We start from the raw sequence: 20476 nt of genomic DNA on the forward strand, positions 1-20476 counted from the left end.
TTTTTTTTTTAAAGATTTTATTTATTTATTTGAGACAGAGAGAATGAGAGAGAGAGCACATGAGAGGGGGGAGGGTCAGAGGCAGAAGCAGGCTCCCTGCCGAGCAGGGAGCCCGATGCGGGACTCGATCCCGGGACTCCAGGATCATGACCTGAGCCGAAGGCAGTCGCTTAACCAACTGAGCCACCCAGGCGCCCTCGCTTTGGACTCTTATGTCACTATTCTCTCTAGCCTTATTATCCACCTACTCCTCTCAGTCCCCACTGCTATTGCTATAGTTAAGTCCTCATCGTGGCATCTCACTGTGGTTTTGATTAGCATTTTCTTTTTTTAAAAAAGATTTTATTTTATTTATTTATTTGAGAGAGAGAGAGTGAGAGAGAGAGCACAGAGGGGGTAGGGTCAGAGGTAGAAGCAGACTCCCTGCCGAGCAGGGAGCCCAATGGGGGACTCGATCCCAGGACCTCGGGATCATGACCCGAGCCAAAGGCCGTTGCTTAACCAACTGAGCCACCCAGGCACCCTGATTAGCATTTTCTTAATGGTCAATGATGTTTAATAGATTTTCATGTATTTGATGGTCATTTTTATATAATTTCTGGAGTAACATTTATCTGATTCCATAGGTACATATTCAAGAGAAATGAAAGCATATGTCCAAACAGAAAACCTGTACCCAAATGTTTGTTGCCCATTTAAAAAACTGAGTTGTCATTTTGCTGATGAGAAGTAAAAGTTGTTTTTACATTCTGAATACTAAACCTTATTGGATATATGATTTGCAAAAATTTTCTCCTGTTTTGTGGATTGTCTTTTCAGTTTCTTGATGACGTCCTTTGAAGCATAAAAGTGCTTAATACTGATGATGCCCAGTTTATCTGTTTCTTCTTTTCTTGTACTTTTGGTGGCATACTTAAGAAATCATTTGCCTAATCCAAGGTCACAAAGATTTATGCCTGTTTTCTTCTAAGAGATTTAAAACTTTAGCTATTATATTTAGGTCTTTGACCCATTTTATATTAATTTTTGTGTATAGTGTGAGGTAGATATCCAAATTCATTTTTTTTTTTTTTTGCATGTGGCTCTGCAGTCTTCTCCATCATCTGTTGAAGGGATTATTCTTTCCCCTCTCAACTGAGTTGCCTTGGCATCTTTGCCAAAAATCAGTTGAGCATATGAATACGAGGATTTATATCTGAACTCTGTGATATTCCATTGATCTATATGTCTGTCCTCATGCCAGTACCATACTGTCTTGATTACTGTAGCTTTGTAATAAATATTGAAATTGGGAAGTGTGAGTCTTCCAAATTTGTTCTTTTTGTTTAAAAATATTCATTTCTGTATTAATTTTCAGATCATTTTCTTAATTTCTGCAAAGAAATCAGCTGGGATTTTGTATTGAATCTGTAGATAAATTTGGAGAGTATTGCTGTCTTAACATTAAGGTTTCCAATCCATGACTATGATACATATTTTCATTTATTGGAGTTTTCTTTAATTTCTTTCAACAATTATTTGTAGTTTTCAGAGTATGAGCTTTGCACTTTTGTCAAATTTATTCCTAAGTACTCTATTCTTTTTCATGCTATTCTAAATGGAACTGTTGATTTCATTTTTTTGTTTGTTCACTGTGACTATAAAGAAATATAGTTGATTTTTGTATATTGACCTTTTATTCTGCAGCCTTGCTGAACTCATTTCTTAGTTCTAATAGTTTTTTTGTGGATACATTAGGGTTTTCTATACATAAAATTATGTCTTTAATGAATACAGATAGTTTTACTTCTTCCTTTCCAATCTTGATGTCTTTCATTCCTTGTTTTTATCTAATTGCCTTGGCTAAGCTCTCCTGTACAATGTTGAAATGCATGAATAGAAATGGTGAGAGTGTCTTGTTCCTGATCTTAGGGGGAAAGCATTCAGGTTTTCACCATTAAATACACTAGGTGTGGATTTCTTTTTTTTAAGTACAGTTGACATTGTTAATTGATAACACACACAGTGTTACATTAGTTTCAGGTGTACAACTAAGTGATTTGACAGGTTTATATATTATGCTATGTCCACCACAAGTGTAGGTAGAGGTGTGAGTTTTGTGTTTATCAGAAACACTCTAATTTGTTGAGTGTTTTATCAGAAACACTCTGTTGAGTGTTTTATCAGAAAGGGGTGTTGAATTCTGTCAAATGTCTTTCCTGTACCAACTGAGATGATCGTGTGGTCTCTTTTATTCTATTGATGTGGTAAGTTACATTAATTAATTTTCAGATATTATATCAACCTTGCATTCCTGGGTTAAATATAAATAAATATTTCTTAGATTGAATTCATCATGAGTAAATTATTTGAGGATTGGGTAAAAATTAATTCAATAAATGGCCAGAGAAACAAGACTGGAAAATAATTTCCATATTAAGATAGTAACTAGTTAGGAATCATGGAAATTTTGGAAGTACAATTGTTATTGTGAAAAGATTAAAAAAAGATTGTAAGAATATAAATTAATGTGCTTTACCATTCTTTGAATCCTCTACTTTTCCTTTAAAATCTGGAATTAGATCTTCATAATATTCTGTATTTAACAAAATTTAACAACCTGTCTCAAATATCCCTACTCGATAAAAATTACTATAATGCCTTCCTCATAGATTTGCTCAATCTTTTCTATTTTTATCTCCCTCCCTCCCTCTATCTCACTCTCATACACATATCCTTTCCAAGTATTCTCCTAAATAAGAATATCATTGATATCTATCCTTCTTGGATATTTTTAAGTACTTACCCGAAAATGGTATCAATTGGGAGTATAGTGATATTTCTGATCTTCTAATCAGCTTCCACCCTTACTGCTGTTAAAAAGACCCTCATAGACAACCATAAGGACAGAAAAACTTACTTTTAATTATGACCCCAAGAATGATCAATATCTCAATTAACAGGGACAAGGGCTTCATCTTCTCCTAAGCCGCTCCTCCTCACTATAACACAGGCAGAACTAGGTGGCTGACCCACAAGCTTCCTCTTTTCAAGTCTGTGGGGGGGGGGGGGGGTGTCAAGATTTGGTTGCTAAGCAACCATTTCCTCACTCTTGGGCCAATGAGCTGCCAGGAAATTCCTTTCAACTGGAATGAAGGCAGCTCCTGAAGAGAGCAGACTATGGGGAGGGAAGCATATCTAGTCTGCTACTCTGGTAGGAGATAAGGGGTAGGTTTGAGATAGGTAAGAGTTGCTCTCTAAAAGGAAAGGAAGAAACCAGAAGTCCAATTCGTACATGTCCACAATAATGTTCAAATAATATTTAGAGTTGCTAGAAGTTCTTATTCTTATTTTACCTTCAGCAGTGCAAGCTGCACTTAAATTAAAACACAATTAAGTATATGAGCCGTCCTGACAACATCCTGTACTCTAACATCTAAAGGCTATGGTGGACAAGAAACATATGGACCAGGTCTGCTTTGGTTGCCATCTGGGTGAAAATGTTTATCCTCTGTTTGAGTAAGGAACTGTTGAGGTTTTACTGGGACAAAGGCAAACAAATCCCAGTGATCAATGACTTTATTTTTTTTTTTTGGTCAATGACTTTTTAAAAAAGGCATTTCATTACACTTTCATTAAAAGGTATTTAAAAACACCTTCACTATCTTTAACAATATGGGCATTTCATAAGTGGGTACCCTCAAGGTTAGGGCAGAAATGAAAATTAATACTTAGGTAAAAGCATAGAAATATTAAGACTATCTAAGGAATGGAGCTAGCTGAGAAAATGATGCTGAATATATATTAAACTTTTACAGTTTTACAGGTAATTACTTCAGAAAGAGACATGTTTATTGCCTTGAATTTCCAGGTTTACTCCCTTTATTAAGTAGTTTCCCAATGCTTTCATCTCTGTTTTCCTCTTATAAGGACACTTGTAATTACATTTAGGGCCAACCATGATAATACAGGATAATCTTCCCATCTCAAGATCCTCAGTCATATCTGCAAAGTCCCTTCTGCCAAATGAAGTAACATTCATAGATTCCAGAGATTAGCTCCTAGAAATCTTTGGGACCATTATTCAGAATAGTCCTTAGTACATTTTCCTTTCATCAAGGGAGTTCAAAATGGGATTTTCCTAACTTCTGTACTTTTAAAAAGTACCTAAATATAATTTGTTTAAACTCTTAAATATCATCTGTTAAGCATTCTCCAAATAATCTTTTTTTTTTTTCATTCCCCATTTGGATCTAGATTTATTAGCATCTTTCAGCAGATGATTTTTCTTCTTACTTTTACTGAAACTGAGCTCACCGGACTTGTCTTCCCTCTACTTTCTTTTTATTTAAAAAATTTTTGAATCTCCATTCTTTTTCTAATTCATCACAAAAGATGAAATGCCCTTTCTATATTCTACTTTTGATTCTATCTACATTTACTTTATCTTTTTCTGGTATTTCTATCTAACATTTGTCCTTCTTTTCTCTCTCTCTCTCTTTTTTTTTTTTGTTTCAATCTTTTGTCACCAGCCTTCTTAATTTAAACACTTTTCATTTCATGTCTCAGAAAAATTTTACCTTGGCTTTGGTATCTTTTCAACTTCTATCTCCTCTAATTATTCTTTAGCCTCTAAACATGTCAAAAAAATAGTTCACAATCACTACTTCTTGTTTCTCTCACTTCTTCAACTGTTTTTATTGTCACTGATTCACATAGACTGTAAATCCAATGGTCTTTTCTCAATTCTCATCCTACTTGATCTCTGTGAGATATCTGACATTTCTGACCACAAACATCTTCTTGAGAATATATTATTGGTTTCTCTGGAAACTGAATTGCAATTATTTTTCTAATTTCTTGAACACAATTTCTCACTCATTCCATCACTCCCTCACTCATTCATTAATTTTCGAATAGCTACTGTATGCTAAGGATGAATGGTCACTCTCCTTCAGGCATTTAATTTCATTTGTTATTTCCTCTCTTAGTCTTCACATTAACATTACGGCCTCTCCAATGTAACCCCTCTTGGTCTCATGTGCTCTTCCTTAGTTTTACCGACATCTCTGTATGAATAATGTTCATTTAAAGTTTTTCTCATTCAATAATTTTTATTGAGAACCTATTATGTGTCTGGCATTGTGCCATTCTCTGTGGGTAGTGAGCAAAAAGATATATTTCCTGTCCTCAGAAAGTTTTTAAGTCCAGAGTGAAAGATAAATATTAATAAAAGAATCACTAAAATAAATGTATAATTACAAAGTGTAAAAAATGCTTCATAGGAAAATAAATTAGCAATGAGGGCATATAAAAGAAAACTGTGGGTAGAGGTCAGGTGGGGTCAGAGTTAGGGAAGGCTTTGACAGGGAATGATTTTTAGCCTAAACTCTGAAGAGTAAGAACGGGTCCACTAAGCAAATCGTGTCTCAGGTATAGTGGCAAACATGTGAAAAGACCACATGGTGTGAATAAGATGTGTTCAAGGAAGTTAAAATCTCTATGGTTGGTATGACTGGAACCAGGGATTGAGTGGTGGGGGTGGAGCAGAATTGGTAGGTGATGGGCACTTCATTCTTAATGATTTAGTTTTTATAAGACTGTAGTAGTCAGCTTGGGCTGCCATAATAAAATGCCATAGATTGGATGGCTTAAACAGAAGAATTTTTTTAAAGATTTTATTTATTTATTTGGCAGAGAGAGAGAGAGCAAGCAGGGGGGGAGCGGCAGGGAGAAGGAGAGGGAGAGGGAGAAGAAGGCTTCCCCCTGAGCAGGGAGCCCGATGCGAGGCTTCATCCCAGGACCCTAGGATAATGACCTGAGCTGAAGGCAGATGCTTAATGACTGAGCCACCCAGGCACCCCAACTGAATTTTTTTCTCACAGTTCTGGGGGCTAGAAGTCTATGATCAGGATGCTGATATTGTCAGTCTGGTTATGGCAAAGGCTCTCTTCCTATCTTGCAGATGGCCACTTTCTCACTGTGCCTTCACATGGCAGGTGTGAGGGGCAGGTGTAGGAGGAGGGGGAAAAGATATATATATACCTTCTTCTTCTTATAAGGCCACAGTTCTACTGGATTAGGATCCCATGCTTGTGACCTCATTTAACCTTAAGTAACTCCTAAAGACCCTATCTCCAGATATAATCACACAGCCAGCTAAGTTTTCAATATATGAATTTTGGGGGAATACAATTCAGTCCAGAGCAAAGAGCACCAAAAAGTCATTGAATAATTTACACCAGTGAGATGACACGATCACATTTGACAAGGTAACTCCAGATGCAGGGCAGAGAATGGACATATGAGGGGCAAAAGAAGACATGGGGGCAAGTTAAGAAGCTTTCTGTAATAGTCCAGTTAAATTCTTACCGAGTTTACTGCAGTGCCATTGGAAAGGAATGCAATTCAAGAGTGATACAGGAGATAAAATTGAGACGATATAGCAATTCATTTGAAATGAGAATGAAGTTGTAAGAGGTATCAGGGATGGTGTTTAGGGTTCCCAATTGTTCAACTGAAAGGGTGATGAAGCCATTCAAAGAGATAGGGGACCCTGGAAGAAATCTAAATGTGGAGGAAAGATCATGAGTTCAGTGTGGTACATAGTAAATTCTAGGTACTTTTGAGACATTAAATATTGATATTTAATACTCTTGTATCATAACGGTATTTTGTCAGAATAATTAATACTTAATGTTGAAACAAATAGCCTCTAAATACCAATGCCTTAACATAATAAAGTTTCTTGTTTATATCACAGTCTGATGTGGTACTCCTTGGATCCCTGAGATACTCCTTCAAGCAATGATTCAGGGATCCAAGCTCCTTCCTTCTTGAGATGCTGTCTGAGATCACCATGGAAAGAAAAGAGAGAATATGGATGAGGGTACAGAGGATTTGATGGTTAGGCTTGGATGTGGCATATATCACCCTTGCCTTATAACCCACCCAGGATGCAGTCACACGTCCTATCTAACTTCAAGGGATGCTGGGAAATATACTCTTCCTATGGGTCAAGAGAGAGAAAATTGTGTTAGTGAATATCTCTGCCACATTTACTAGGTGCTAGTCACTTCACGTGTTTACTTCATCCTCACACCAATCAAAGTAGATACTATATTATTATATCCACATAATAATTAAAAAAAGCAACATATAGAGACTGAGTAACTTGCCAAGAGTCACATAGTCAATAAGGGTGAACTTATGATTTGAATCCAGATGATCTAGTTTCAGATGCCTTTTAACATAGTACATAACATAACATAACACTGCCTCTTAAAGTTGTTATTGAATGGTAGCATGTATAGGTTGAAAACTCAAGAAGAAATTTTTGCTGAAGATAATTTTGGGGAGTCACTGGTATAACTCAGGGTTTCCCAACTTCAGCAGTGTTGAAATTTTGGGCCAGATGATTCTTTGTTGTGGGGGTTGTTCCCTGTACTTTAGGATGCTTAACAGCATCCTTGACCTCTGCCCACTAGATACCAGTGGCACTCTTTTCCCAGTTGGGACAACCAAAAATGTCTCCAGACACTGCCAGTGTCCCCTGTGGGGAACTGCCCCTGGTTGAGAATCACTGTTATACCTGAACCATGAGTATGGATGAAATTATTCAAAGAAAAGGTATAAAGTGAAAAGAGACAAAGGGCTAAGGCTAAGTCTTAATGAATTCCAAAATGTAATGGCTGAAAAGGAAGACGGGCCAGTAAAGGAAATTAAAGGAATGGCCACACAGGTGGAATCTGAAAAGGGTGAGAAAAACTGAAGGAAAAGAATGCTGCAAGGAGGAATGAGAGGTTGAGTGTTAAATGCTGCTGAGAGATCTTGTAAGAGAAAGATTGAAATATGTCCATTAAATAGCACATGAATGAATGTCACTGTTCACCTTAATAAGAGCTGTTTCAGTTGGTTAATAAGATAGAACCCAGAAGAAAGTGGACTGAAAACCAGAAAGTGGGATGTAAGGAAATTGACACAGCAGGTATTGACAACCATTTGAAAAGGAAGGAGAAGCAGTAGTTGGAGGGTATTGTGGAATCACAGGAGGATTTTTTTTTTTTTTTAACATGGAAGAGACTTGAGAGTTTCAAAGTTGATGTATGGTTCCAGTTCCTTGAGTTGCCATGAAACAAAGAATAATCAGTAGCATAGTGTAAGGTTCCTAAGAAAGCATAGGTGAACTCTAGGCTGGGGCGGAAACTGCCTCTCTCATAACAAAAGGGATAGTGCCCAGGCTGATGCACTTTCCTGCAAGACACTTTACATGTAGTATTTCTAAATAAGAACTCAATATATTTCTCATAAAATCTGCAACTGCTCCTGGATTGCCTAATATTATTAATTATACTGCTATTCTCTTCTTAAACTATTCCATGAAACTCTTATCTTCTTTCTCTTCCGCATCCTGTTCCCAAAATCTATTCCATTACCAATTTTTATCGATTCTACTTTTGTAATGTGTCTTGAATCAGAGCCCTCCTTTTACTTCCATTGCCAAAAAATAAGTGCATATTTTTATTACTAGCCCAAGTGTCACTTTCTTCTTGAAGCCTTCCTTATTTCTCCCAGCAAAATTCACAACGTCAAAAGAAAAACAGAAGCAGAGACAATGTTAAAATAAAAATTATTAACTTACTATGTCATGAATCATACTCACGAGTGTCCTGTTACTTGAAACATTTTCTTTTTTTTTTTTTTTTTGCGATCCTTAATAGGGCCTTCCTCTTTTTTTTTCTCCTTTTTTTATTATTAAAAAAAATGTGTTGCAAATATTAGCTCTTACACACCTGGCTTCAGTACTGCACAGATAACATGGCAACCCCAATGGTCAAATAAATGTGGATTCACTACATCCACCAAATCAGCCTTGTAGATGGTCTGATATTTAGAAATGCAATACATTTGGGGGAGGGAGTTGTCAAACTTCCTCTAAATTCTAGGTCACCCTACTCTTGTGGCGGACTGGATATTCAGAACACCAACAGATTAGTATTACCCAGAATCAAGCCAGCCCTTTAGCTGAAGCAATTGGAGGAACAAAAGGATAAGATGACCTGGCTCTGGTTGACACCCACTTGAATTTGCTTTGATGTAAGATTTTTGTTTCCAATATAACATTTTGGTTGCCCACTACTAAGTTCCTAAAACCCTGGTTTAGTACAGTTTGTCTTTGCTCTTTCCAAACTTCACCACACTCCAGGGAAAACTGTAATTTTTACTACAAGGTTGAGGAGCTGATTGTGTATAGTCTGGAATTATTTCCCAATCCTCTCACTTCTTCGGGTTATATTTACTCACCAAGAAGAAAGCTTCAGATTATCTGGTAAAATCCATCCAGACGGGTCAGTTAGAGCAAACATGGACAATTCGCGTTGACTCAGTTCTCCTCCCACTGTCACGTCCTCCAGCTCTAGATGCAGCTTTCGCTCGCTGGTTCGCCAGTCACCTCGCACACCTGGCCCTATAGGCCACGCCCTCAGTTTCTCCTAGCGCTGCGAAGCCGGGGCAAGCGCCAGCAGCCTCACGCTCCTCCCAGGCGTCCGCTCCACGCCCCGCCCCCCTAACGCGAGGCCATCTCCAGCCCCCTCGCGCCCTGGCTCCGCCCCCTCAAGCTCCCCAACGTCCTCGGCGTCTGGCCCGAGCCTGCGCCTGCGCGTGCGCCCTGGGGCCGAAGTAGGGGCGCGCGGTGACTGGAACGCGGAGAGCGGCGGGCGGTGCAGCCAATGGGACGCGTCGCTGGCTAGCGGCTGGGAGGCGGGGCCTGCGCGGGTGTTAGGTTAGCGCGAGGCGTGACCTAGTTGACAGGCTCTGAGGTGCTGCTGTGGCGGCGGCCGCGGGGCTGAGGCGGGTGGGAGCCGAAGCCTAGCGCGGGTTGAGGGAAGAGGGCAGTGATTGGCGAGTGGCGCGGGACCCGGAGCCTCTTGCACTTTTTTTCCTCCCGAGTGCCCCCTCCCACCTCTCCCACTCCACACACACCCTGTTTGCCCGTGAGCCTGGGGAACTTGCAGCTTAAAGCCAGCCACCCCCACGGCAACATGTACCCCAGCAACAAGAAGAAAAAGGTGTGGAGAGAGGAGAAAGGTAACTGGCCCGTCGAGTCCTGGGGGTGCGGGGGGGTGGGGGTCGGGTGGGGGCGGGGGTCAGGGCTGTGTGTGCCGCGGCGCCCTCCGCCCGAGCTCCCGCCTCGCGCCCGCCCGGCCGGTGCCGCCTCCCTCGCGAGTCCGCGTGTACACACGCGCACACGCGCGCGTACACCAGCGTGCACGCGCCGCCCCCGGGCACCTGCAGCTCGCGCACGTGTGGGCGCACGCCCCTCTGCTGCCTGCCGCGCCCGGTCACCTTCCCCCGATATGGGGCTGCCTTCGCCTGGCTGGTGGCGTGGACCTCGCGCGGCAGTCCTCGGGAGCGGCACAACTTGCTCAGGTCCCCCATCCTCTCCTGGGACCGCAGCTGAGACTTTCGGACTCCCGGCCAGGTTGTCCCAGGGACACGTGCCCGCCGGCGGGCGCACAGGCTGCAGCTACTGCTGCCTCCGCGCCCAGCTGACCCTCATCTATTCACTCCTGGCCTCTGTCCCCCACTCCCCAGCTGGCAGAGTGTCTGCACCTTCGGGCGTTTGCCCCTTCTCTAGGCCCCTTCTGCGCCGCAGTGTGACTTTTGAAACCTGGAACTCTAGGGAAGACAAAACGGGCGTGTTGTCCGGGAGGATAAGTGCTTTCAGAGAAGTCTGAATGGGCTTTTCTCTGCAGTGTGTTTCTGTGTATTTCATCCCCATTTGTAATCAGAAGTTGCTCAGTGTAAGATTGTGAAACTGATGTCACTCTCGACGAATGAACTTACCCCTGAATTTTGTGCATATTAAAGCTTATCCAGATTGGCTAGATTGACAAGTGGCACTGATTCCTGTAAGACATAGAAGTGTGCCATCCAATCCTCTTTTCTTTCTCCCTCTCCTCTTTTTCTCTGGCATTATAGTTAGATAATATTCCGAGATAAAACTTTAGTCTCTGGCGTTTTTTCTTTCATTCTTTTCACACTTTTTTTTCCCCTTTAGCTTTTTACAGAAATGTAGAAAAAGTACTTGGCGTTGCTACTGCTATCATAGACTAGACCTGCGTATCCAGAGTGAGGTCGGGTGAGAGTAGTGCTGATCTCTCCTAAGTATCCCATCTTCTTCATATTAGAAGGATAATGGGGTGACTATGTTGACAGTTGATTTCCTTGCTAATAGCTCTTTAAAACCTGTAGATTGTTTTTGCAAGTCCTGGCCTTTATAAATACTAAGGATTTTTTTTCAAATTAGTGGGAAGATTTAATATAATTGAACAATTAAAATGGCTTTGAAAATTTTGAGAGATTAGGTTGTATGTCATTTAATTATGTCTTAATGATTATGGGCTTATATAGAACTAAAAATTCTGTTGAGAATAATAGCCTGGTATATATAAAGTAGTGTAAGATAATCTTTGTTTTTGCAGTGGCAGTTACTTTAGTTTCAACACACTTTCAACAACGATTTACCTTGTAAGCATTGAAAGATCATCTATGCCCATTTTTGTTGGTGGTCTTGGAATGTTAGTTTTGTATTGATAAGGCAAAATAATGGAAATCATGGAGATTGTTTGCAATACATGATTCACTGATGAAATCATGGTGATTACTTAAGAAGTATTTTTCTGTCATAATAATGTTTCTAAAGTAACGATGTTACAATGGTTCCTTCATTTAACATCTACACATTTGGACTGTGGCAAGCAGGCGTTTTAGAATCTTTAATGTCTTGAGGTTTTTTTTTGCTTCTAACAATAGGGGAAAATATAACCAAATTAATATTTTCTAAATAAAGAAGCAAATGCACAATTAAAGAGGGTATTTAACAGATTAAATTTGTCTTGTCTAAAACTAACCTATTTTTGCATGAAGCTTAATGTTAAAGGAAAAACTTAACTGTGATTTGAAGACTTTAGTGTATGTCTCAGTGTATCAGGATGTCTATTTTTGAATATTTAATATTTAAAAGTATGTATTGTACCATCAAGAAGGAACTAAGGATTTCTAGTACGGTAGTTAGTATTAAAGAAGCTGATGGGATGCCTGGCCTTTTTTCTTTCATTGCGCTGGTGAGGATGGTATTGTATTTTTGCAGCTGTTATTTAAATCTAAAGGAAGGCTTATCCACCTCATTGAAATGTCAGGGCATTCTGTAAACACACTTTAGCTCAGTATGCCATCTAATAGTAGGACTGTCTACTTACATGCTTGGTTCATAGAGCAGATTCATTGTAAAGGGGAAGCATTCTTTCAGGAAAAACTTTGTGTAATGCCAAAGAAACTGTATGATGTTTGTGGTCCTTAGTATGTTTAATTGTTTAAACAAATAACTAAGGACTTCTTGAGTGCACATATGTTAAGTAAACCTTATTGATGTATTATTTTGAGCCCTAATTGAAAACCACTTAATGTGTATTATAATTTCAAGTACTGGAACATAAATTATTTCTTTGTTTTATCTTATTTTCTTATTATTGATCTTGTTTCTTTTCTAAGAGTCCATACTTAAATGTTTAAATAAATGGAACGACCGAGGCCAGGTTGCACTTCTATATTACCTTCTGACATTTACTAAAACTACAAGTTGCTTCATAATCTCTCTCAACCTGATTACTGATATCGCAATATTTCTATATTAGTGATCTGAACTCTTTTAGTAGTGGTTTGGTAAGTGCTCGTCATCCCTTTCCTCCTTTGTGTGAGTATTCCAAATTTACCATTTCCTTTAAGCTTCCTATTCCAGGACCCCCTCCTCCTACATTAAACACATGACATTTCTTTTTAATTCATTTAGAAAATACATGTCATATAACATGAACAGCCCTAATATCTTCCTCTGTCTGTTTCTTTACATCTCCTTTCAGCTCTGTTCCTGTCTTAAAGGAAGCACTTTTCTTATGCTCTTTGTCTCATCTCCTGTATTCCTTGAAATCTTGTGCTATCATTTATTCCCTTTTGGGGATATTTAGTTTGTCAGTGTCTTTAGGTTCCCCTCCTCAGCCCGTAGTGATACTCGAGTCTCTACCCTAAAATACCCTTCTTTCCAAAGGGCTTCATCTTGGAGTTGCTGTTCTGACTTCTTTTTCTCAGTTCCCTTGTAGTCTCCTGGATCTCAGCTATACTCCAGTGAAACTAATGTTCCTAAATTCACTCAGTAATAACAGTGATGGTACTAATGTAAAAAGAGTTACTATTTGAGTCCTGTTTGTGTGCCCAGCACTATTCTAAGTACAGTAGTCTCCCCTTATTTATGGGGATACATTCCAAGGCCCCCAGTGGATGCTTAAGACTGCATATAGTACTGAATACTATATATGCTATGTTCTTTTTTCTGTATATACATACCTGTGATAGTTTAATTCATAAGTTAGGCACAGTAGCCTATTAAGAGTAACTAAGTGAATGTGGCATTTCAGAATATTTTATTGTACTGTACTTATCCTTTTTGTGATGATGTGAGATGATAAAATGCCTGTGTGATGAGGTGAATGACATGACATAGGCTACTACTGACTTTCTGACAATATGTCAGAGGATCATCTTCTTCCCGACTGCAGTTGACTATGGGTAACTGCAACTATGGAAAGTAAAACTGCAGATAAGGGAGGATTTCTGTACCTTACATGGGTTATCTCATTTAATTTTCACAACAACTCTATGAGGTAGTATACTGTAGGTCAGGAGGTTTGAATATTTGTCTGGTTTGAATCTTGTACTGTTCACTAGCTGTGGAATGTTAGGTAAGTTATTCAGCCTCTCTGGCTTAATTGCCTCATCTATAAATTGTATATAATACCTACCTCAAAAAGAAACTGAGACATAAAGAGATTAAATAACCCAAGATCACATAGATTTGCATGGTTTGGGATTAGAATCCAGACAGCTCTGTTAACCATTTTGCTCTCTTTTCAGTGCTGTTGGTGATCCAATTGATAAAACCAATGGCTTATTAATTTTTATTCTTCCTGATCTTCCTGTAGCAATTGACAGTATTTCCCCTCTTCTACTTATTTTATTTATTTTTTAATTTAAATTCAATTAACTAACATGTAGTGTATTATTACTTTCAGAGGTAGAGTTCATAATTTCTTATTGTATAAGTGTTATATGATACCCGGTGCTCTTTACATCATGCGCCCTCCTTAATGTCCATCACCCAGTTACCCCATCCCCCCACTCCCCTCTTCTTATTAAAACTCTTTTCTTTGCTGGTTTCTACATCATTGGCATTTTGATTCACCTTATACCTCCAGTGATATGTAAGTTTTATTTCATTTTTCCCTTCTTTGTGTCCACCCTGTAGTTGTTTTTTTGAGGTTCGATCACATCCCTTACCTTTTCCTATGAACGTCCTTTAGGACCAGAAATTTTGTTAATAATTTCCAAAATCTCTAGGCTAGCTAGATCTCTTTCTTGAATTCCAGATTCTTGGATTTCAACTTAAATACCCTTTAGGCATCTTACATTCAGTATGGTGTTGACCCTTGAGTATTGTAGTGTTGTGATTTGATTATATCACATCTGGTTAAAATACCTTGTTATTATTACCTCCTAACGTGGCTGAAGAAAAGACAGTTCTAGGAGCAGGGAAAAATGTTGGCTTCCTGTTTCCTGTTCGCTTGTACTTTAATTAATACCTTTATTTCTGGAAAGAATATTTTATTTTATTTTATTTATTTTTTTATTTTTTGGAAAGAATATTTTAAAGTGGTTATTTTATGAGGTTAGACACCTAAAGCTAGTTACTATCCTTAAATCCGTTCACTTTGCAGTGTGCTAAAAGACAGTTGGAGAGAGTACAACTGTCAATCTCTTTACATTGTGGAGACCTGTGGTAAAAGAAATGATACATGACAGCTGACATACAGAAACACCTCATTTGAGGAGCTTTTCTGGTGAAGGTAATACACTATAGTGACTAATAGTATAGGCTATAGTTTTTCACTACTGGAGATATCTGACTGGGTTTTAATGGAAAGCTTTCTTGCTTTGGACAGCCACTGAACTTTGATGTGCTTCTTTTCCCTATTTACAAAATAAGAATAATAATACTACCAATTTTGCTGAGTTGTTGGAAAGATGATTTACATGAAATTATATGTGTGAAGTACCTGGCACTTACAGAGAACTTACTGTTCTTAATTCTAAGATGCATTTTTAAAAACATTTTTTATATTGTCATTAATTCTAAGATGCATTTTTAAAGATATTTTAATCTTATCAAGATGTGTATTGAAAGTAGTGTTTAATTACCTCCACAAAGATATTATTAAATTGAAAGTTCAATTTTATTGTTGATGGCATGTTTGAATTAAGGAAATACTGTGGTGGCTGCCTTTCTTGTGCTCTTAGCATTTGTACATAGCCGCCTTAGGATTTTGTATTTTATTTATGTAGCTATTATTTTGTATATTATCCATTCCTGTTTTGTCTTGTGAACTCCTCAAGGTTAAGGATCACCTTTCCACCTGCAGTGTATAAACGTATTACTTGGCACATAGTAGACTGTTAATATATGTTGATTGAAAGAGTTCATTTATTTCTTGGACTATCATAAGAGTCTTCCTCATCAGGCTCTGACATGCCACCCCTCACCCCCAGTAATATGGTATTAACTTGACACTTTTTAACATTCAGATATGGAGTCGTTAGATTTTCATTTTGATGTTTCTCAAGCCCAACCAGTTCTTTGGTTTGCTTACATGATTAATATCTAAATTATAAAATAATTCCTGAACTTAAAAGTTAAATACAAATGGAGATTCTGCTTTTATTTTGCAAGAACGTTTACTGAAGATGACCTTAGAGGAGAGACGCAAAGAATACGTAAGGGACTATGTTCCCCTGAACACCATCCTATCGTGGAAGGAGGAGATGAAGGGCAAGAGCCAAAATGATGGTAAGTTTCTCAGAACATTTTTCAGGTAGATACTGTTCCCATTTATTTATGACTTCTGCAGGACAATTATTGATAGAAATGAATAACTGGCATTCAGTAAAGAGATGACATTTTTGATATTTGAAGTAATTGCTTGGTTGTTATTTAATTATTTTTAGCAATCTATTGTGTGTTATTTAAACTTAGGAAATTATATTAACATAATTCATGTTACAATATAATGGTCTGCATTTATATTATGGCATTTTTAAAAAACTGTTCTGCAGTTGTTCTTGGAGCAAATAATATTAAGGATTTGGTGCTTTGGTGCTGTGGCCCTTAGAGTTTATTTTGATTAGGTTCATTTATTTCTTCAAGTTTCTTCAAGTTATTCTAAGGATTGGATACAGTTGAAAGTATATTAGGAAGAATAGAGAAAAACATTTACCATAGTTTTAGAGAAGAATATGTATTTTGTATGGTGTGGTATTATATCTGCATGTAAAGTATTTGTATGACAAAATTTACTCTCAAAATCTTTATGATTTAACAAGAGTCTGGATTATTTGAATGAAGATATGTGTTAGCATATAAATAAAATTTTAAGTATTGAAAAGGTACCTGGAAAAAATTCTAAAAAACAACATGATAGATTTAATGGATGCTTATTATGCTTACCTCTGAACTAGCACTCATTGGTGTTAATGGTCTGGATGTGAAGCTTAGAAGAAATAGGGTGTTTTTTAGGATACTTAACAAATGAGAAAGAGAGGTAACTTTATGAAAGGGACTTGGAAAATGCTAATTTCACAGGTTCTGGTCTTAGATTGATGGAACTATACAGGATACTAAGGGTTCAGAACAAGAAGGTTAATATGGAATTCCTGTGGACAAATCTGTGGGAAACAGCAGCCCAATTAGGCTTTGGTGTCTGGGAAGAGAACACATTTACCAGAGTGTTTGCATTTTAGACAGAATTTTTATTTTTCTTTGCTTTGCTTGAAAACATATGTGAACTTGGGCAAGTGGGGGTAGTAGTTCTACCTCATGTTCTAATGGGGTCATTGGAGAAACTGAATGGGACATACACATCTAACTTGCTTGCCCAGGGTTTTCAGTAAATGCAAGCTGTTTTAATAACGATCTAATTAAGACCTCACTCATTGAAAGACAGGGTAGTGCTATGTAATGAAAAGAATATAGAACTAGAGAACAAAAGGACAGAATTTGGGCCTTGATTGATCTAAGACCATAAACCTTTTCATGTTTGGATCTCAGTTATTTCTTCTTTTTTAATAAGACACTGGTATCAAATACTTCGGCGCCATTTTTTTTTATGGCTAGTAAATCTTTATCCAGTACTTCAGTCATCTGATTTTCTTTCTTAGTTGCTGTTTTAACTGGTCACTTTTCTAAGGATGTAGTACTTGATGTTCTTTTAAAACAATTTTTGCCTCTCAGAAAGAGGTAGATTCCTGTTGCTGTTAAAACAATTGACAAAGCAGTAGAGATACACAGGTTGTATTGCCCAATGTTGGTCTGCTCACCTCTGCATAAAGGCTTGGCCTTTATGTTGGCTGCTTCTATTTGAATATACACATAACAGTGTAGGGTTGAACTGAGTTATCAGAGAACTAACAGTTGGATGTTTTCAGAGATATCACACACCAAAATATGTCCCCTAAGTCAGAAAAATACGTTGAATAACACCTGCCATTTTTATTCCCTAACAGGATCCTATGTATTTACTCCTGTCTCCCAATATGAGCTTTATAAGTGGTTACAGCTGCTCTATGTATTTCACTTTTTTCCTTCATGCTTTTTTTTTATTTTTTATTTTTTTATTTATTTGAGACAGAGAGAATGAGAGAGAGAGAGCACATGAGAGGGGGGAGGGTCAGAGGGAGAAGCAGGCTCCCTGTGGAGCAGGGAGCCTGATGCGGGACTCGATCCGGGGACGCTAGGATCATGACCTGAGCCGAAGGCAGTCACTTAACCAACTGAGCCACCCAGGCGCCCTCCTTAATGCTTTTTTGAACTGAAAGTTTTTCATGGGGAGTGAGGTGTGATCAAAATTATATTTCTTTTGAACCTGTTTTATTCTTTCTATCCTATGTTACTTGCTCCCCTGTTGTGACCTAGAAATTAGTTGACTAGCCTCTTCTTTTTTCATGAAACAGAATGGCTCATTAGACAAGTAAGATCTATTTATTTCTTTATATAACATATATCTTTCGAAAGTGCTTTCTTCTAGTGTTACCTATCCAGTGTGCAGTTACACTAAAATATTAGCAAAGAGAGTTTTAGTATTTTAACAGTTTGAAAGATCCTTTAAGAATATAAATTAAAAAAATAATAAAGGACAACTATATATTTTATTTTGAAATGTTTAAGCCACTGCTTATAAATGTATATGTATATAAGTAGATTTGGATTTTTATAATATCTAAATTTTTTAGGTGTCAGATTTCAAACTAAGTCTTAAAAGAGGTCTATAATTCTTTGTCCTATATTTTCTGATTTGTAGGACATGAACAGTATTTATTGGGCTTGCGCAATATACCAATTTCAAGTGTTGTAGTTTATCATTATTATTTACATTTTTATAGAGGGACATTTTGGCCTTGATATCCAGGATTACATGGAAAGTTCTCAAGCTGTTGTTTTTAATTTTTTTCTTACTTTGCTCAGTTTTGCTTTACTTTAATTAAATGCTTTTTTGTTACTATGTTGTAGTAGAAAGTTAAACTGGGGAGTAGTTGAATGTGTTTGTCATAATTTTGATTTTAAGGCCTCCTAAAAAGGGAAACCAAAAATTGTCAAATATAAAATCCTTGTTTGTGTAGAAAGGAGGAAGTAGGGAGATGATCACCAAAAAAAACCAAACAACAACCCCCCCCACCACAACAACCTGCTTCCTTATTGTTCATGTTCATATTTGTTAACTGCTATTGGCAAATCTCTGAAATTATGTGCTTCCACTTAATAATTCTCTTTCATTTGTCAGTTGCTTTATTGAAGGTTATTTTAAAATGCTTGTCTCTTATTATACCGTGTCTCAACACCTGCAATAGTGCCTCATGGGTAGGTAAGCACAATTATTATGTTAAATAAGAACACCTCAGAGGTTAACCATCTATGAAGGAGAGTTCTGTATTTTTTTTTTTTCAAACTTTAAAATGAGCATTTAAAAACATATATAAAAATGGGAGTAGTATAATGAACCTTTATACACCAATCACCCTCTTTCAACAGTTAAAACATGGCCAGTTTTATTTCATTTATACCAGTGCTTCCCACACCTTTTTCCCAAATTATTTTGAAGCAATTCCTGTATGTCATATCAATTTTATCTGTAAATAAATGTGTGCATATATCTCTAAAAGATAGGGACACATTTTTTGTTTTTTTTTACTATAATCACAACACTCATCACACCTCAGTTAATCTTTAATTAAATATCCAATTAGTAGTAAAATTTTTACAATTGTCTCATAAAGGATTTTGCTTTTTTTAATACAGGTTTGCTTGAGTTAAGATCTAAACAGAGTCCACATATTGCATTTAATATATTTCTAAGTCTCTTTTAATGTGTAGTTCCTTTTCTCTCTATCCTCCCTCCCACCCCCTGTAATTTATTTGATAAAGTAGGTTATTTGTCTTACAGAATTTTTCACATTTTGGATATTGCTGATTGCATCTTTGTAGTGTCATTTAGCATGTTCCTCTGTCCACAGTGTTTCTTATGAGCTGGTAGTTAAATCCAGAGGCTTGATCAGACTTGGGTTTAATTTTTTTTCAAAGAATACTTTAGAGATTATTATACCTTCTTTTGCATAATATCACAAGGCACATGTTTGGTAACCTCTCTGTATTGATAAGACTGATCACTAGGTTCAAGTATTGCCAGCCTAATCTATCCATTGGAAAGTTCCCTATCAGCTTTTCACCTAATGATTTTCACAGCCATTGATGATCATTGCTTCAATCCATTATTTTATAAGAGGTTGCAAAATGGTCTATTCTGATTTTATTCCTTCTTCATTTATTATTTGGACTGCTATAAAGAACTTTCTCTTACCAACTTTTTTGTTTCCATGTAATACAACTTATATGGAAAAGGCAGAATAAATGCTAGACTCCCTTTTATTTACCAGTTTTTACTTTTATTTTTTTAAATTTTTATTTTAAAGATTTTATTTATTTGAGAGAGAGAGAATGAGAGACAGAGAGCATGAGAGGGAAGAGGGTCAGAGGGAGAAGCAGACCCCCTGCTGAGGAGGGAGCCTGATATGGGACTTGATCCCGGGACTCCAGGATCGTGACTTGAGCCAAAGGCAGTCGCTTAACCAACTGAGCCACCCAGGCGCCCTATTTACCAGTTTTTAAATTGAGTTGGTTTCCTGAAATCTTCCAAAAGTGATCAAAAAGTTCTTTTTTAAATTTTTTAAATTTATTTTATTTTATTTTTAATTTTTTTAAGATTTTATTTGTTTGACAGAGACACAGTGAGAGAGGGAACCCAGGGAGTTCGGAGAGTTGAGCAGGGAGCCCGATGTAGGC

At 37.5% G+C, this 20476-nt stretch overlaps 1 long non-coding RNA gene across 1 annotated transcript in view; it reads left to right on the top strand.

The window, feature by feature from the left end:
- Positions 1 to 9743: 9743 nt before the first annotated feature.
- Positions 9744 to 20476, top strand: part of LOC102733375 (uncharacterized) — a 79681-nt gene continuing 68948 nt past the window's right edge. Inside the window, exons 1-2 of the long non-coding RNA XR_014149173.1 lie at positions 9744 to 10065; positions 15818 to 15934. This is a non-coding gene — a long non-coding RNA (uncharacterized LOC102733375). The remainder of the gene's footprint in view (positions 10066 to 15817; positions 15935 to 20476) is intronic.

This window comes from Leptonychotes weddellii, chromosome 10 (assembly GCF_054177405.1).
Source record: "Leptonychotes weddellii isolate Sample4059 chromosome 10, ASM5417740v2, whole genome shotgun sequence".
Classification (NCBI taxonomy): domain Eukaryota; kingdom Metazoa; phylum Chordata; class Mammalia; order Carnivora; family Phocidae; genus Leptonychotes; species Leptonychotes weddellii.